Genomic DNA, 18,304 nt, shown 5'->3' on the forward strand with positions numbered 1-18,304 from the left:
TTCTCCTAGCACCTACCCACACCTGCTCCTCCTTCTCCCAGCACCTCCCCACACCTGCTCCTCCTTCTCCCAGCACCTCCCCACACCTGCTCCTCCTTCTCCCAGCACCTCCCCACACCAGCTCCTACTTCTCCGAGCACCTCCCCACACCTGCTCCTCCTTCTCCCAGCACGTCCCCACACCTGCTCCTCCTTCTCCCAGCACCTCCCCAAACCTGCTCTTCCTTACACCTGCTCCTCCTTCTCCCAGCTCCTCCTTACACCTGCTCCTCCTTCTCCCAGCTCCTCCTTACACCTGCTCCTCCTTCTCCCAGAACCTCCTTACACCTGCTCCTCCTTCTCCTAGCACCTCCCCACACCTGCTCCTCCTTCTCCCAGCACCTCCCCACACCAGCTCCTACTTCTCCCAGCACCTCCCCACACCTGCTCCTCCTTCTCCCAGCACGTCCCCACACCTGCTCCTCCTTCTCCCAGCACCTCCCCAAACCTGCTCTTCCTTACACCTGCTCCTCCTTCTCCCAGCTCCTCCTTACACCTGCTCCTCCTTCTCCCAGCTCCTCCTTACACCTGCTCCTCCTTACACCTGCTCCTCCTTCTCCCAGAACCTCCTTACACCTGCTCCTCCTTCTCCTAGCACCTCCCAACACCTGCTCCTCCTTCTCCCAGCTCCTCCCCACGCCTGTTCCTCCTTCTCCTAGCACCTACCCACACCTGCTCCTCCTTCTCCCAGCTCCTCCCCACACCAGCTCCTCCTTCTCCCAGCACCTCCCCACACCTGCTCCTCCTTCTCCCAGCACCTCCCCACACCTGCTCCTCCTTCTCCCAGCACCTCCCCACACCAGCTCCTACTTCTCCGAGCACCTCCCCACACCTGCTCCTCCTTCTCCCAGCACGTCCCCACACCTGCTCCTCCTTCTCCCAGCACCTCCCCAAACCTGCTCTTCCTTACACCTGCTCCTCCTTCTCCCAGCTCCTCCTTACACCTGCTCCTCCTTCTCCCAGCTCCTCCTTACACCTGCTCCTCCTTCTCCCAGAACCTCCTTACACCTGCTCCTCCTTCTCCTAGCACCTCCCCACACCTGCTCCTCCTTCTCCCAGCACCTCCCCACACCAGCTCCTACTTCTCCCAGCACCTCCCCACACCTGCTCCTCCTTCTCCCAGCACGTCCCCACACCTGCTCCTCCTTCTCCCAGCACCTCCCCAAACCTGCTCTTCCTTACACCTGCTCCTCCTTCTCCCAGCTCCTCCTTACACCTGCTCCTCCTTCTCCCAGCTCCTCCTTACACCTGCTCCTCCTTACACCTGCTCCTCCTTCTCCCAGAACCTCCTTACACCTGCTCCTCCTTCTCCTAGCACCTCCCAACACCTGCTCCTCCTTCTCCCAGCTCCTCCCCACACCTGTTCCTCCTTCTCCTAGCACCTCCCCACACCTGCTCCTCCTTCTCCCAGCACCTCCCCACACCTGCTCCTCCTTCTCCCAGAACCTCCTTACACCTGCTCCTCCTTCTCCCAGAACCACCTTACACCTGCTCCTCCTTCTCCCAGAACCTCCTTACACCTGCTCCTCCTTCTCCCAGAACCACCTTACACCTGCTCCTCCTTCTCCCAGCTCCTCCCCAAACCTGTTCCTCCTCTCAGTTCCTCCTTACACCTGCTCCTCCTTCTCCCAGCTCCTCCTTACACCTGCTCCTCCTTCTCCAAGCACCTCCCCACACCTGCTCCTCCTTCTCCCAGCTCCTCCTTACACCTGCTCCTCCTTCTCCAAGCACCTCCCCACACCTGCTCCTTCTTCTCCCAGCTCCTCCCCAAACCTGTTCCTCCTCTCAGTTCCTCCTTACACCTGCTCCTCCTTCTCCCAGCTCCTCACACCTGCTCCTCCTTCTCCCAGCTCCTCCCCACACCTGCTCCTTCTTCTCCCAGCTACTCCCCAAACCTGTTCCTCCTCTCAGTTCCTCCTTACACCTGCTCCTCCTTCTCCCAACTCCTCACACCTGCTCCTCCTTCTCCCAGCACCTCCCCACACCTGCTCCTCCTTCTCCCAGAACCTCCCCACACCTGCTCCTCCTTCTCCTAACACCTCCCCACACCTGCTCCTCCTTCTCCTAGCACCTCCCCACACCTGCTCCTCCTTCTCCCAGAACCTCCCCACACCTGCTCCTCCTTCTCCCAGAACCTCCTTACACCTGCTCCTCCTTCTCCCAGAACCTCCTTACACCTGCTCCTCCTTCTCCCAGCTCCTCTCCACACCTGCTCCTCCTTCTCCTAGCACCTCCCCACACCTGCTCCTCCTTCTCCCAGAACCTCCTTACACCTGCTCCTCCTTCTCCCAGAACCTCCTTACACCTGCACCTCCTTCTCCCAGCTCCTCCCCAAACCTGTTCCTCCTCTCAGTTCCTCCCCAAACCTGCTCCTCCTTCTCCCAGCTCCTCCTTACACCTGCTCCTCCTTCTCCCAGCACCTCCCCACACCTGCTCCTTCTTCTCCCAGCTCCTCCCCAAACCTGTTCCTCTTCTCAGTTCCTCCTTACACCTGCTCCTCCTTCTCCCAGCACGTCCCCACACCTGCTCCTCCTTCTCCCAGCACCTTCCCACACCTGCTCCTCCTTCTCCCAGCAGCTCCCCACACCTGCTCCTCCTTCTCCCAGCTCCTTCCCACACCTGTTCCTCCTTCTCCCAGCTCCTCCCCACACCTGCTCCTTCTTCTCCCAGCTCCTCCCCAAACCTGTTCCTCTTCTCAGTTCCTCCTTACACCTGCTCCTCCTTCTCCCAGCACGTCCCCACACCTGCTCCTCCTTCTCCCAGCTCCTTCCCACACCTGTTCCTCCTTCTCCCAGCTCCTCCCCACACCTGCTCCTCCTTCTCCCAGCTCCTTCCCACACCTGCTCCTTCTTCTCCCAGCTCCTCCCCAAACCTGTTCCTCTTCTCAGTTCCTCCTTACACCTCCTCCTCCTTCTCCCAGCACGTCCCCACACCTGCTCCTCCTTCTCCCAGCTCCTTCCCACACCTGTTCCTCCTTCTCCCAGCTCCTCCCCACACCTGCTCCTCCTTCCCCCAACACCTCCCCACACCTGCTCCCCTTTCTCCCAGCACCTCCCCACACCTGCTCCTCCTTCTCCCAGCTCCTCCTTACACCTGCTCCTCCTTCTCCCAGCTCCTCCTTACACCAGCTCCTCCTTCTCCCAGCACCTCCCCACACCTGCTCCTCCTTCTCCCAGCACCTCCCCACACCAGCTCCTACTTCTCCGAGCACCTCCCCACACCTGCTCCTCCTTCTCCCAGAACCTCCCCACACCTGCTCCTCCTTCTCCTAACACCTCCCCACACCTGCTCCTCCTTCTCCTAGCACCTCCCCACACCTGCTCCTCCTTCTCCCAGAACCTCCCCACACCTGCTCCTCCTTCTCCCAGAACCTCCTTACACCTGCTCCTCCTTCTCCCAGAACCTCCTTACACCTGCTCCTCCTTCTCCCAGCTCCTCTCCACACCTGCTCCTCCTTCTCCTAGCACCTCCCCACACCTGCTCCTCCTTCTCCCAGAACCTCCTTACACCTGCTCCTCCTTCTCCCAGAACCTCCTTACACCTGCACCTCCTTCTCCCAGCTCCTCCCCAAACCTGTTCCTCCTCTCAGTTCCTCCCCAAACCTGCTCCTCCTTCTCCCAGCTCCTCCTTACACCTGCTCCTCCTTCTCCCAGCACCTCCCCACACCTGCTCCTTCTTCTCCCAGCTCCTCCCCAAACCTGTTCCTCTTCTCAGTTCCTCCTTACACCTGCTCCTCCTTCTCCCAGCACGTCCCCACACCTGCTCCTCCTTCTCCCAGCACCTTCCCACACCTGCTCCTCCTTCTCCCAGCAGCTCCCCACACCTGCTCCTCCTTCTCCCAGCTCCTTCCCACACCTGTTCCTCCTTCTCCCAGCTCCTCCCCACACCTGCTCCTTCTTCTCCCAGCTCCTCCCCAAACCTGTTCCTCTTCTCAGTTCCTCCTTACACCTGCTCCTCCTTCTCCCAGCACGTCCCCACACCTGCTCCTCCTTCTCCCAGCTCCTTCCCACACCTGTTCCTCCTTCTCCCAGCTCCTCCCCACACCTGCTCCTCCTTCTCCCAGCTCCTTCCCACACCTGCTCCTTCTTCTCCCAGCTCCTCCCCAAACCTGTTCCTCTTCTCAGTTCCTCCTTACACCTCCTCCTCCTTCTCCCAGCACGTCCCCACACCTGCTCCTCCTTCTCCCAGCTCCTTCCCACACCTGTTCCTCCTTCTCCCAGCTCCTCCCCACACCTGCTCCTCCTTCCCCCAACACCTCCCCACACCTGCTCCCCTTTCTCCCAGCACCTCCCCACACCTGCTCCTCCTTCTCCCAGCTCCTCCTTACACCTGCTCCTCCTTCTCCCAGCTCCTCCTTACACCAGCTCCTCCTTCTCCCAGCACCTCCCCACACCTGCTCCTCCTTCTCCCAGCACCTCCCCACACCAGCTCCTACTTCTCCGAGCACCTCCCCACACCTGCTCCTCCTTCTCCCAGCACGTCCCCACACCTGCTCCTCCTTATCCCAGCACCTCCCCAAACCTGCTCTTCCTTACACCTGCTCCTCCTTCTCCCAGCTCCTCCTTACACCTGCTCCTCCTTCTCCCAGCTCCTCCTTACACCTGCTCCTCCTTCTCCCAGAACCTCCTTACACCTGCTCCTCCTTCTCCTAGCACCTCCCCACACCTGCTCCTCCTTCTCCCAGCACCTCCCCACACCAGCTCCTACTTCTCCCAGCACCTCCCCACACCTGCTCCTCCTTCTCCCAGCACGTCCCCACACCTGCTCCTCCTTCTCCCAGCACCTCCCCAAACCTGCTCTTCCTTACACCTGCTCCTCCTTCTCCCAGCTCCTCCTTACACCTGCTCCTCCTTCTCCCAGCTCCTCCTTACACCTGCTCCTCCTTACACCTGCTCCTCCTTCTCCCAGAACCTCCTTACACCTGCTCCTCCTTCTCCTAGCACCTCCCAACACCTGCTCCTCCTTCTCCCAGATCCTCCCCACACCTGTTCCTCCTTCTCCTAGCACCTCCCCACACCAGCTCCTCCTTCTCCCAGCACCTCCCCACACCTGCTCCTCCTTCTCCCAGAACCTCCTTACACCTGCTCCTCCTTCTCCCAGAACCACCTTACACCTGCTCCTCCTTCTCCCAGAACCTCCTTACACCTGCTCCTCCTTCTCCTAGCTCCTCCCCACACCTGCTCCTCCTTCCCCCATCACCTACCCACACCTGCTCCTCCTTCTCCAAGCACCTCCCCACACCTGCTCCTCCTTCTCCCAGCTCCTCCTTACACCTGCTCCTCCTTCTCCAAGCACCTCCCCACACCTGCTCCTTCTTCTCCCAGCTCCTCCCCAAACCTGTTCCTCCTCTCAGTTCCTCCTTACACCTGCTCCTCCTTCTCCCAGCTCCTCACACCTGCTCCTCCTTCTCCCAGTTCCTCCTTACACCTGCTCCTCCTTCTCCCAGCTCCTCACACCTGCTCCTCCTTCTCCCAGCTCCTCCCCACACCTGCTCCTTCTTCTCCCAGCTACTCCCCAAACCTGTTCCTCCTCTCAGTTCCTCCTTACACCTGCTCCTCCTTCTCCCAGCTCCTCACACCTGCTCCTCCTTCTCCCAGCACCTCCCCACACCTGCTCCTCCTTCTCCCAGAACCTCCCCACACCTGCTCCTCCTTCTCCTAACACCTCCCCACACCTGCTCCTCCTTCTCCTAGCACCTCCCCACACCTGCTCCTCCTTCTCCCAGAACCTCCCCACACCTGCTCCTCCTTCTCCCAGAACCTCCTTACACCTGCTCCTCCTTCTCCCAAAACCTCCTTACACCTGCTCCTCCTTCTCCCAGAACCTCCTTACACCTGCTCCTCCTTCTCCCAGCTCCTCTCCACACCTGCTCCTCCTTCTCCTAACACCTCCCCACACCTGCTCCTCCTTCTCCTAGCACCTCCCCACACCTGCTCCTCCTTCTCCCAGAACCTCCCCACACCTGCTCCTCCTTCTCCCAGAACCTCCTTACACCTGCTCCTCCTTCTCCCAGAACCTCCTTACACCTGCTCCTCCTTCTCCCAGCTCCTCTCCACACCTGCTCCTCCTTCTCCTAGCACCTCCCCACACCTGCTCCTCCTTCTCCCAGAACCTCCTTACACCTGCTCCTCCTTCTCCCAGAACCTCCTTACACCTGCTCCTCCTTCTCCCAGAACCTCCTTACACCTGCACCTCCTTCTCCCAGCTCCTCCCCAAACCTGTTCCTCCTCTCAGTTCCTCCCCAAACCTGCTCCTCCTTCTCCCAGCTCCTCCTTACACCTGCTCCTCCTTCTCCCAGCACCTCCCCACACCTGCTCCTCCTTCTCCCAGCTCCTCCCCACACCTGCTCCTTCTTCTCCCAGCTCCTCCCCAAACCTGTTCCTCTTCTCAGTTCCTCCTTACACCTGCTCCTCCTTCTCCCAGCACGTCCCCACACCTGCTCCTCCTTCTCCCAGCACCTTCCCACACCTGCTCCTCCTTCTCCCAGCAGCTCCCCACACCTGCTCCTCCTTCTCCCAGCTCCTTCCCACACCTGTTCCTCCTTCTCCCAGCTCCTCCCCACACCTGCTCCTTCTTCTCCCAGCTCCTCCCCAAACCTGTTCCTCTTCTCAGTTCCTCCTTACACCTGCTCCTCCTTCTCCCAGCACGTCCCCACACCTGCTCCTCCTTCTCCCAGCTCCTTCCCACACCTGTTCCTCCTTCTCCCAGCTCCTCCCCACACCTGCTCCTCCTTCCCCCAACACCTCCCCACACCTGCTCCTCCTTCTCCCAGCACCTCCCCACACCTGCTCCTCCTTCTCCCAGCACCTCCCCACACCAGCTCCTCCTTCTCCTAGCACCTACCCACACCTGCTCCTCCTTCTCCCAGCTCCTCCCCACACCTGCTCCTCCTTCTCCCAGCACCTCCCCACACCTGCTCCTCCTTCTCCCAGCACCTCCCCACACCTGCTCCTCCTTCTCCCAGCACCTCCCCACACCAGCTCCTACTTCTCCGAGCACCTCCCCACACCTGCTCCTCCTTCTCCCAGCACGTCCCCACACCTGCTCCTCCTTATCCCAGCACCTCCCCAAACCTGCTCTTCCTTACACCTGCTCCTCCTTCTCCCAACTCCTCCTTACACCTGCTCCTCCTTCTCCCAGCTCCTCCTTACACCTGCTCCTCCTTCTCCCAGAACCTCCTTACACCTGCTCCTCCTTCTCCTAGCACCTCCCCACACCTGCTCCTCCTTCTCCCAGCACCTCCCCACACCAGCTCCTACTTCTCCCAGCACCTCCCCACACCTGCTCCTCCTTCTCCCAGCACGTCCCCACACCTGCTCCTCCTTCTCCCAGCACCTCCCCAAACCTGCTCTTCCTTACACCTGCTCCTCCTTCTCCCAGCTCCTCCTTACACCTGCTCCTCCTTCTCCCAGCTCCTCCTTACACCTGCTCCTCCTTACACCTACTCCTCCTTCTCCCAGAACCTCCTTACACCTGCTCCTCCTTCTCCTAGCACCTCCCAACACCTGCTCCTCCTTCTCCCAGATCCTCCCCACACCTGTTCCTCCTTCTCCTAGCACCTCCCCACACCTGCTCCTCCTTCTCCCAGCACCTCCCCACACCTGCTCCTCCTTCTCCCAGAACCTCCTTACACCTGCTCCTCCTTCTCCCAGAACCACCTTACACCTGCTCCTCCTTCTCCCAGAACCTCCTTACACCTGCTCCTCCTTCACCCAGAACCTCCTTACACCTGCTCCTCCTTCTCCCAGCTCCTCCCCAAACCTGTTCCTCCTCTCAGTTCCTCCTTACACCTGCTCCTCCTTCTCCCAGCTCCTCCTTACACCTGCTCCTCCTTCTCCAAGCACCTCCCCACACCTGCTCCTCCTTCTCCCAGCTCCTCCTTACACCTGCTCCTCCTTCTCCAAGCACCTCCCCACACCTGCTCCTTCTTCTCCCAGCTCCTCCCCAAACCTGTTCCTCCTCTCAGTTCCTCCTTACACCTGCTCCTCCTTCTCCCAGCTCCTCACACCTGCTCCTCCTTCTCCCAGCTCCTCCCCGTACCTGCTCCTTCTTCTCCCAGCTGCTCCCCAAACCTGTTCCTCCTCTCAGTTCCTCCTTACACCTGCTCCTCCTTCTCCCAGCTCCTCACACCTGCTCCTCCTTCTCCCAGCACCTCCCCACACCTGCTCCTCCTTCTCCCAGAACCTCCCCACACCTGCTCCTCCTTCTCCTAACACCTCCCCACACCTGCTCCTCCTTCTCCCAGCTCCTCACACCTGCTCCTCCTTCTCCCAGCACCTCCCCACACCTGCTCCTCCTTCTCCCAGAACCTCCCAACACCTGCTCCTCCTTCTCCCAGAACCTCCTTACACCTGCTCCTCCTTCTCCCAGAACCTCCTTACACCTGCTCCTCCTTCTCCCAGCTCCTCCCCACACCTGCTCCTCCTTCTCCCAGCTCCTCCTTACACCTGCTCCTCCTTCTCCAAGCACCTCCCCACACCTGCTCCTTCTTCTCCCAGCTCCTCCCCAAACCTGTTCCTCCTCTCAGTTCCTCCTTACACCTGCTCCTCCTTCTCCCAGCTCCTCACACCTGCTCCTCCTTCTCCCAGCTCCTTCCCACACCTGTTCCTCCTTCTCCCAGCTCCTCCCCACACCTGCTCCTCCTTCCCCCAACACCTCCCCACACCTGCTCCCCTTTCTCCCAGCATCTCCCCACACCTGCTCCTCCTTCTCCCAGCTCCTCCTTACACCTGCTCCTCCTTCTCCCAGCACCTCCCCACACCTGCTCCTCCTTCTCCCAGCACCTCCCCACACCTGCTCCTCCTTCTCCCAGCACCTCCCCACACCAGCTCCTACTTCTCCGAGCACCTCCCCACACCTGCTCCTCCTTCTCCCAGCACGTCCCCACACCTGCTCCTCCTTCTCCCAGCACCTCCCCAAACCTGCTCTTCCTTACACCTGCTCCTCCTTCTCCCAGCTCCTCCTTACACCTGCTCCTCCTTCTCCCAGCTCCTCCTTACACCTGCTCCTCCTTCTCCCAGAACCTCCTTACACCTGCTCCTCCTTCTCCTAGCACCTCCCCACACCTGCTCCTCCTTCTCCCAGCACCTCCCCACACCAGCTCCTACTTCTCCCAGCACCTCCCCACACCTGCTCCTCCTTCTCCCAGCACGTCCCCACACCTGCTCCTCCTTCTCCCAGCACCTCCCCAAACCTGCTCTTCCTTACACCTGCTCCTCCTTCTCCCAGCTCCTCCTTACACCTGCTCCTCCTTCTCCCAGCTCCTCCTTACACCTGCTCCTCCTTACACCTGCTCCTCCTTCTCCCAGAACCTCCTTACACCTGCTCCTCCTTCTCCTAGCACCTCCCAACACCTGCTCCTCCTTCTCCCAGCTCCTCCCCACACCTGTTCCTCCTTCTCCTAGCACCTCCCCACACCTGCTCCTCCTTCTCCCAGCACCTCCCCACACCTGCTCCTCCTTCTCCCAGAACCTCCTTACACCTGCTCCTCCTTCTCCCAGAACCACCTTACACCTGCTCCTCCTTCTCCCAGAACCTCCTTACACCTGCTCCTCCTTCTCCCAGAACCACCTTACACCTGCTCCTCCTTCTCCCAGCTCCTCCCCAAACCTGTTCCTCCTCTCAGTTCCTCCTTACACCTGCTCCTCCTTCTCCCAGCTCCTCCTTACACCTGCTCCTCCTTCTCCAAGCACCTCCCCACACCTGCTCCTCCTTCTCCCAGCTCCTCCTTACACCTGCTCCTCCTTCTCCAAGCACCTCCCCACACCTGCTCCTTCTTCTCCCAGCTCCTCCCCAAACCTGTTCCTCCTCTCAGTTCCTCCTTACACCTGCTCCTCCTTCTCCCAGCTCCTCACACCTGCTCCTCCTTCTCCCAGCTCCTCCCCACACCTGCTCCTTCTTCTCCCAGCTACTCCCCAAACCTGTTCCTCCTCTCAGTTCCTCCTTACACCTGCTCCTCCTTCTCCCAACTCCTCACACCTGCTCCTCCTTCTCCCAGCACCTCCCCACACCTGCTCCTCCTTCTCCCAGAACCTCCCCACACCTGCTCCTCCTTCTCCTAACACCTCCCCACACCTGCTCCTCCTTCTCCTAGCACCTCCCCACACCTGCTCCTCCTTCTCCCAGAACCTCCCCACACCTGCTCCTCCTTCTCCCAGAACCTCCTTACACCTGCTCCTCCTTCTCCCAGAACCTCCTTACACCTGCTCCTCCTTCTCCCAGCTCCTCTCCACACCTGCTCCTCCTTCTCCTAGCACCTCCCCACACCTGCTCCTCCTTCTCCCAGAACCTCCTTACACCTGCTCCTCCTTCTCCCAGAACCTCCTTACACCTGCACCTCCTTCTCCCAGCTCCTCCCCAAACCTGTTCCTCCTCTCAGTTCCTCCCCAAACCTGCTCCTCCTTCTCCCAGCTCCTCCTTACACCTGCTCCTCCTTCTCCCAGCACCTCCCCACACCTGCTCCTTCTTCTCCCAGCTCCTCCCCAAACCTGTTCCTCTTCTCAGTTCCTCCTTACACCTGCTCCTCCTTCTCCCAGCACGTCCCCACACCTGCTCCTCCTTCTCCCAGCACCTTCCCACACCTGCTCCTCCTTCTCCCAGCAGCTCCCCACACCTGCTCCTCCTTCTCCCAGCTCCTTCCCACACCTGTTCCTCCTTCTCCCAGCTCCTCCCCACACCTGCTCCTTCTTCTCCCAGCTCCTCCCCAAACCTGTTCCTCTTCTCAGTTCCTCCTTACACCTGCTCCTCCTTCTCCCAGCACGTCCCCACACCTGCTCCTCCTTCTCCCAGCTCCTTCCCACACCTGTTCCTCCTTCTCCCAGCTCCTCCCCACACCTGCTCCTCCTTCTCCCAGCTCCTTCCCACACCTGCTCCTTCTTCTCCCAGCTCCTCCCCAAACCTGTTCCTCTTCTCAGTTCCTCCTTACACCTCCTCCTCCTTCTCCCAGCACGTCCCCACACCTGCTCCTCCTTCTCCCAGCTCCTTCCCACACCTGTTCCTCCTTCTCCCAGCTCCTCCCCACACCTGCTCCTCCTTCCCCCAACACCTCCCCACACCTGCTCCCCTTTCTCCCAGCACCTCCCCACACCTGCTCCTCCTTCTCCCAGCTCCTCCTTACACCTGCTCCTCCTTCTCCCAGCTCCTCCTTACACCAGCTCCTCCTTCTCCCAGCACCTCCCCACACCTGCTCCTCCTTCTCCCAGCACCTCCCCACACCAGCTCCTACTTCTCCGAGCACCTCCCCACACCTGCTCCTCCTTCTCCCAGCACGTCCCCACACCTGCTCCTCCTTATCCCAGCACCTCCCCAAACCTGCTCTTCCTTACACCTGCTCCTCCTTCTCCCAGCTCCTCCTTACACCTGCTCCTCCTTCTCCCAGCTCCTCCTTACACCTGCTCCTCCTTCTCCCAGAACCTCCTTACACCTGCTCCTCCTTCTCCTAGCACCTCCCCACACCTGCTCCTCCTTCTCCCAGCACCTCCCCACACCAGCTCCTACTTCTCCCAGCACCTCCCCACACCTGCTCCTCCTTCTCCCAGCACGTCCCCACACCTGCTCCTCCTTCTCCCAGCACCTCCCCAAACCTGCTCTTCCTTACACCTGCTCCTCCTTCTCCCAGCTCCTCCTTACACCTGCTCCTCCTTCTCCCAGCTCCTCCTTACACCTGCTCCTCCTTACACCTGCTCCTCCTTCTCCCAGAACCTCCTTACACCTGCTCCTCCTTCTCCTAGCACCTCCCAACACCTGCTCCTCCTTCTCCCAGATCCTCCCCACACCTGTTCCTCCTTCTCCTAGCACCTCCCCACACCAGCTCCTCCTTCTCCCAGCACCTCCCCACACCTGCTCCTCCTTCTCCCAGAACCTCCTTACACCTGCTCCTCCTTCTCCCAGAACCACCTTACACCTGCTCCTCCTTCTCCCAGAACCTCCTTACACCTGCTCCTCCTTCTCCTAGCTCCTCCCCACACCTGCTCCTCCTTCCCCCATCACCTACCCACACCTGCTCCTCCTTCTCCAAGCACCTCCCCACACCTGCTCCTCCTTCTCCCAGCTCCTCCTTACACCTGCTCCTCCTTCTCCAAGCACCTCCCCACACCTGCTCCTTCTTCTCCCAGCTCCTCCCCAAACCTGTTCCTCCTCTCAGTTCCTCCTTACACCTGCTCCTCCTTCTCCCAGCTCCTCACACCTGCTCCTCCTTCTCCCAGTTCCTCCTTACACCTGCTCCTCCTTCTCCCAGCTCCTCACACCTGCTCCTCCTTCTCCCAGCTCCTCCCCACACCTGCTCCTTCTTCTCCCAGCTACTCCCCAAACCTGTTCCTCCTCTCAGTTCCTCCTTACACCTGCTCCTCCTTCTCCCAGCTCCTCACACCTGCTCCTCCTTCTCCCAGCACCTCCCCACACCTGCTCCTCCTTCTCCCAGAACCTCCCCACACCTGCTCCTCCTTCTCCTAACACCTCCCCACACCTGCTCCTCCTTCTCCTAGCACCTCCCCACACCTGCTCCTCCTTCTCCCAGAACCTCCCCACACCTGCTCCTCCTTCTCCCAGAACCTCCTTACACCTGCTCCTCCTTCTCCCAAAACCTCCTTACACCTGCTCCTCCTTCTCCCAGAACCTCCTTACACCTGCTCCTCCTTCTCCCAGCTCCTCTCCACACCTGCTCCTCCTTCTCCTAACACCTCCCCACACCTGCTCCTCCTTCTCCTAGCACCTCCCCACACCTGCTCCTCCTTCTCCCAGAACCTCCCCACACCTGCTCCTCCTTCTCCCAGAACCTCCTTACACCTGCTCCTCCTTCTCCCAGAACCTCCTTACACCTGCTCCTCCTTCTCCCAGCTCCTCTCCACACCTGCTCCTCCTTCTCCTAGCACCTCCCCACACCTGCTCCTCCTTCTCCCAGAACCTCCTTACACCTGCTCCTCCTTCTCCCAGAACCTCCTTACACCTGCTCCTCCTTCTCCCAGAACCTCCTTACACCTGCACCTCCTTCTCCCAGCTCCTCCCCAAACCTGTTCCTCCTCTCAGTTCCTCCCCAAACCTGCTCCTCCTTCTCCCAGCTCCTCCTTACACCTGCTCCTCCTTCTCCCAGCACCTCCCCACACCTGCTCCTCCTTCTCCCAGCTCCTCCCCACACCTGCTCCTTCTTCTCCCAGCTCCTCCCCAAACCTGTTCCTCTTCTCAGTTCCTCCTTACACCTGCTCCTCCTTCTCCCAGCACGTCCCCACACCTGCTCCTCCTTCTCCCAGCACCTTCCCACACCTGCTCCTCCTTCTCCCAGCAGCTCCCCACACCTGCTCCTCCTTCTCCCAGCTCCTTCCCACACCTGTTCCTCCTTCTCCCAGCTCCTCCCCACACCTGCTCCTTCTTCTCCCAGCTCCTCCCCAAACCTGTTCCTCTTCTCAGTTCCTCCTTACACCTGCTCCTCCTTCTCCCAGCACGTCCCCACACCTGCTCCTCCTTCTCCCAGCTCCTTCCCACACCTGTTCCTCCTTCTCCCAGCTCCTCCCCACACCTGCTCCTCCTTCCCCCAACACCTCCCCACACCTGCTCCCCTTTCTCCCAGCATCTCCCCACACCTGCTCCTCCTTCTCCCAGCTCCTCCTTACACCTGCTCCTCCTTCTCCCAGCTCCTCCTTACACCAGCTCCTCCTTCTCCCAGCACCTCCCCACACCAGCTCCTCCTTCTCCTAGCACCTACCCACACCTGCTCCTCCTTCTCCCAGCACCTCCCCACACCTGCTCCTCCTTCTCCCAGCACCTCCCCACACCAGCTCCTCCTTCTCCTAGCACCTACCCACACCTGCTCCTCCTTCTCCCAGCTCCTCCCCACACCTGCTCCTCCTTCTCCCAGCACCTCCCCACACCTGCTCCTCCTTCTCCCAGCACCTCCCCACACCTGCTCCTCCTTCTCCCAGCACCTCCCCACACCAGCTCCTACTTCTCCGAGCACCTCCCCACACCTGCTCCTCCTTCTCCCAGCACGTCCCCACACCTGCTCCTCCTTATCCCAGCACCTCCCCAAACCTGCTCTTCCTTACACCTGCTCCTCCTTCTCCCAACTCCTCCTTACACCTGCTCCTCCTTCTCCCAGCTCCTCCTTACACCTGCTCCTCCTTCTCCCAGAACCTCCTTACACCTGCTCCTCCTTCTCCTAGCACCTCCCCACACCTGCTCCTCCTTCTCCCAGCACCTCCCCACACCAGCTCCTACTTCTCCCAGCACCTCCCCACACCTGCTCCTCCTTCTCCCAGCACGTCCCCACACCTGCTCCTCCTTCTCCCAGCACCTCCCCAAACCTGCTCTTCCTTACACCTGCTCCTCCTTCTCCCAGCTCCTCCTTACACCTGCTCCTCCTTCTCCCAGCTCCTCCTTACACCTGCTCCTCCTTACACCTACTCCTCCTTCTCCCAGAACCTCCTTACACCTGCTCCTCCTTCTCCTAGCACCTCCCAACACCTGCTCCTCCTTCTCCCAGATCCTCCCCACACCTGTTCCTCCTTCTCCTAGCACCTCCCCACACCTGCTCCTCCTTCTCCCAGCACCTCCCCACACCTGCTCCTCCTTCTCCCAGAACCTCCTTACACCTGCTCCTCCTTCTCCCAGAACCACCTTACACCTGCTCCTCCTTCTCCCAGAACCTCCTTACACCTGCTCCTCCTTCACCCAGAACCTCCTTACACCTGCTCCTCCTTCTCCCAGCTCCTCCCCAAACCTGTTCCTCCTCTCAGTTCCTCCTTACACCTGCTCCTCCTTCTCCCAGCTCCTCCTTACACCTGCTCCTCCTTCTCCAAGCACCTCCCCACACCTGCTCCTCCTTCTCCCAGCTCCTCCTTACACCTGCTCCTCCTTCTCCAAGCACCTCCCCACACCTGCTCCTTCTTCTCCCAGCTCCTCCCCAAACCTGTTCCTCCTCTCAGTTCCTCCTTACACCTGCTCCTCCTTCTCCCAGCTCCTCACACCTGCTCCTCCTTCTCCCAGCTCCTCCCCGTACCTGCTCCTTCTTCTCCCAGCTGCTCCCCAAACCTGTTCCTCCTCTCAGTTCCTCCTTACACCTGCTCCTCCTTCTCCCAGCTCCTCACACCTGCTCCTCCTTCTCCCAGCACCTCCCCACACCTGCTCCTCCTTCTCCCAGAACCTCCCCACACCTGCTCCTCCTTCTCCTAACACCTCCCCACACCTGCTCCTCCTTCTCCCAGCTCCTCACACCTGCTCCTCCTTCTCCCAGCACCTCCCCACACCTGCTCCTCCTTCTCCCAGAACCTCCCCACACCTGCTCCTCCTTCTCCTAACACCTCCCCACACCTGCTCCTCCTTCTCCTAGCACCTCCCCACACCTGCTCCTCCTTCTCCCAGAACCTCCCCACACCTGCTCCTCCTTCTCCCAGAACCTCCTTACACCTGCTCCTCCTTCTCCCAGAACCTCCTTACACCTGCTCCTCCTTCTCCCAGCTCCTCTCCACACCTGCTCCTCCTTCTCCTAGCACCTCCCCACACCTGCTCCTCCTTCTCCCAGAACCTCCTTACACCTGCTCCTCCTTCTCCCAGAACCTCCTTACACCTGCTCCTCCTTCTCCCAGAACCTCCTTACACCTGCACCTCCTTCTCCCAGCTCCTCCCCAAACCTGTTCCTCCTCTCAGTTCCTCCCCAAACCTGCTCCTCCTTCTCCCAGCTCCTCCTTACACCTGCTCCTCCTTCTCCCAGCACCTCCCCACACCTGCTCCTCCTTCTCCCAGCTCCTCCCCACACCTGCTCCTTCTTCTCCCAGCTCCTCCCCAAACCTGTTCCTCTTCTCAGTTCCTCCTTACACCTGCTCCTCCTTCTCCCAGCACGTCCCCACACCTGCTCCTCCTTCTCCCAGCACCTTCCCACACCTGCTCCTCCTTCTCCCAGCAGCTCCCCACACCTGCTCCTCCTTCTCCCAGCTCCTTCCCACACCTGTTCCTCCTTCTCCCAGCACCTCCCCACACCTGCTCCTCCTTCCCCCAACACCTCCCCACACCTGCTCCTCCTTCTCCCAGCAGCTCCCCACACCTGCTCCTCCTTCTCCCAGCTCCTTCCCACACCTGTTCCTCCTTCTCCCAGCTCCTCCCCACACCTGCTCCTCCTTCCCCCAACACCTCCCCACACCTGCTCCCCTTTCTCCCAGCACCTCCCCACACCTGCTCCTCCTTCTCCCAGCTCCTCCTTACACCTGCTCCTCCTTCTCCCAGCACCTCCCCACACCTGCTCCTCCTTCTCCCAGCTCCTCCCCACACCTGCTCCTCCTTCTCCCAGCTCCTCCTTACACCTGCTCCTCCTTCTCCCAGCACCTCCCCACACCTGCTCCTCCTTTTCCCAGCTCCTCCCCACACCTGCTCCTCCTTCCCCCAGCACCTCCCCACACCTGCTCCTCCTTCTCCCAGCTCCTCCTTACACCTGCTCCTCCTTCTCCCTGCACCTCCCCACACCTGCTCCTCCTTCTCCCAGCTCCTCCCCAAACCTGCTCCTCCTTCTCCCAGCTCCTCCTTACACCTGCTCCTCCTTCTCCCAGCACCTCCCCACACCTGCTCCTCCTTCTCCTAGCTCCTCCCCACACCTGCTCCTCCTTCCCCCAGCACCTCCCCACACCTGCTCCTCCTTCTCCCAGCTCCTCTCCACACCTGCTCCTCCTTCTCCCAGCTCCTCTCCACACCTGCTCCTCCTTCTCCTAGCACCTCCCCACACCTGCTCCTCCTTCTCCCAGAACCTCCTTACAACTGCTCCTCCTTCTCCCAGAACCTCCTTACACCTGCTCCTCCTTCTCCCAGAACCTCCTTACACCTGCACCTCCTTCTCCCAGCTCCTCCCCAAACCTGTTCCTCCTCTCAGTTCCTCCCCAAACCTGCTCCTCCTTCTCCCAGCTCCTCCTTACACCTGCTCCTCCTTCTCCCAGCACCTCCCCACACCTGCTCCTCCTTCTCCCAGCTCCTCCCCACACCTGCTCCTTCTTCTCCCAGCTCCTCCCCAAACCTGTTCCTCTTCTCAGTTCCTCCTTACACCTGCTCCTCCTTCTCCCAGCACGTCCCCACACCTGCTCCTCCTTCTCCCAGCACCTTCCCAAACCTGCTCCTCCTTCTCCCAGCAGCTCCCCACACCTGCTCCTCCTTCTCCCAGCTCCTTCCCACACCTGTTCCTCCTTCTCCCAGCTCCTCCCCACACCTGCTCCTTCTTCTCCCAGCTCCTCCCCAAACCTGTTCCTCTTCTCAGTTCCTCCTTACACCTGCTCCTCCTTCTCCCAGCACGTCCCCACACCTGCTCCTCCTTCTCCCAGCTCCTCCCCACACCTGCTCCTCCTTCTCCCAGCTCCTCCTTACACCTGCTCCTCCTTCTCCCAGCACCTCCCCACACCTGCTCCTCCTTTTCCCAGCTCCTCCCCACACCTGCTCCTCCTTCCCCCAGCACCTCCCCACACCTGCTCCTCCTTCTCCCAGCTCCTCCTTACACCTGCTCCTCCTTCTCCCTGCACCTCCCCACACCTGCTCCTCCTTCTCCCAGCTCCTCCCCACACCTGCTCCTCCTTCTCCCAGCTCCTCCTTACACCTGCTCCTCCTTCTCCCAGCACCTCCCCACACCTGCTCCTCCTTCTCCTAGCTCCTCCCCACACCTGCTCCTCCTTCCCCCAGCACCTCCCCACACCTGCTACTCCTTCTCCTAGCTCCTCCCCACACCTGCTCCTCCTTCCCCCAGCACCTCCCCACACCTGCTACTCCTTCTCCCAGCACCTCCCCACACCTGCTCCTCCTTCTCCTAGCTCCTCCCCACACCTGCTCCTCCTTCCCCCAGCACCTCCCCACACCTGCTCCTCCTTCTCCAAGCACCTCCCCACACCTGCTCCTCCTTCTCCCAGCTCCTCCTTACACCTGCTCCTCCTTCTCCAAGCACCTCCCCACACCTGCTCCTTCTTCTCCCAGCTCCTCCCCAAACCTGTTCCTCCTCTCAGTTCCTCCTTACACCTGCTCCTCCTTCTCCCAGCTCCTCACACCTGCTCCTCCTTCTCCCAGCTCCTCCCCACACCTGCTCCTTCTTCTCCCAGCTACTCCCCAAACCTGTTCCTCCTCTCAGTTCCTCCTTACACCTGCTCCTCCTTCTCCCAGCACCTCCCCACCCCTGCTCCTCCTTCTCCCAGAACCTCCCCACACCTGCTCCTCCTTCTCCTAACACCTCCCCACACCTGCTCCTCCTTCTCCTAGCACCTCCCCACACCTGCTCCTCCTTCTCCCAGAACCTCCCCACACCTGCTCCTCCTTCT

General features: G+C 60.7%; 1 protein-coding gene across 2 annotated transcripts in view; it reads left to right on the forward strand.

Moving 5' to 3' along the window:
- The window catches only part of LOC124126548 (cadherin-23-like), a 128,206-nt gene that overhangs the window by 92,137 nt on the left and 17,765 nt on the right, over positions 1–18,304 (forward strand). The gene's annotated exons all lie outside the window — the stretch shown is intronic.

The sequence above is a fragment of the Haliotis rufescens genome, unplaced genomic scaffold, assembly GCF_023055435.1.
Source record: "Haliotis rufescens isolate VD_foot unplaced genomic scaffold, xgHalRufe1.0.p SCAF_1, whole genome shotgun sequence".
In the NCBI taxonomy this organism is placed as follows: Eukaryota; Metazoa; Mollusca; class Gastropoda; order Lepetellida; family Haliotidae; genus Haliotis; species Haliotis rufescens.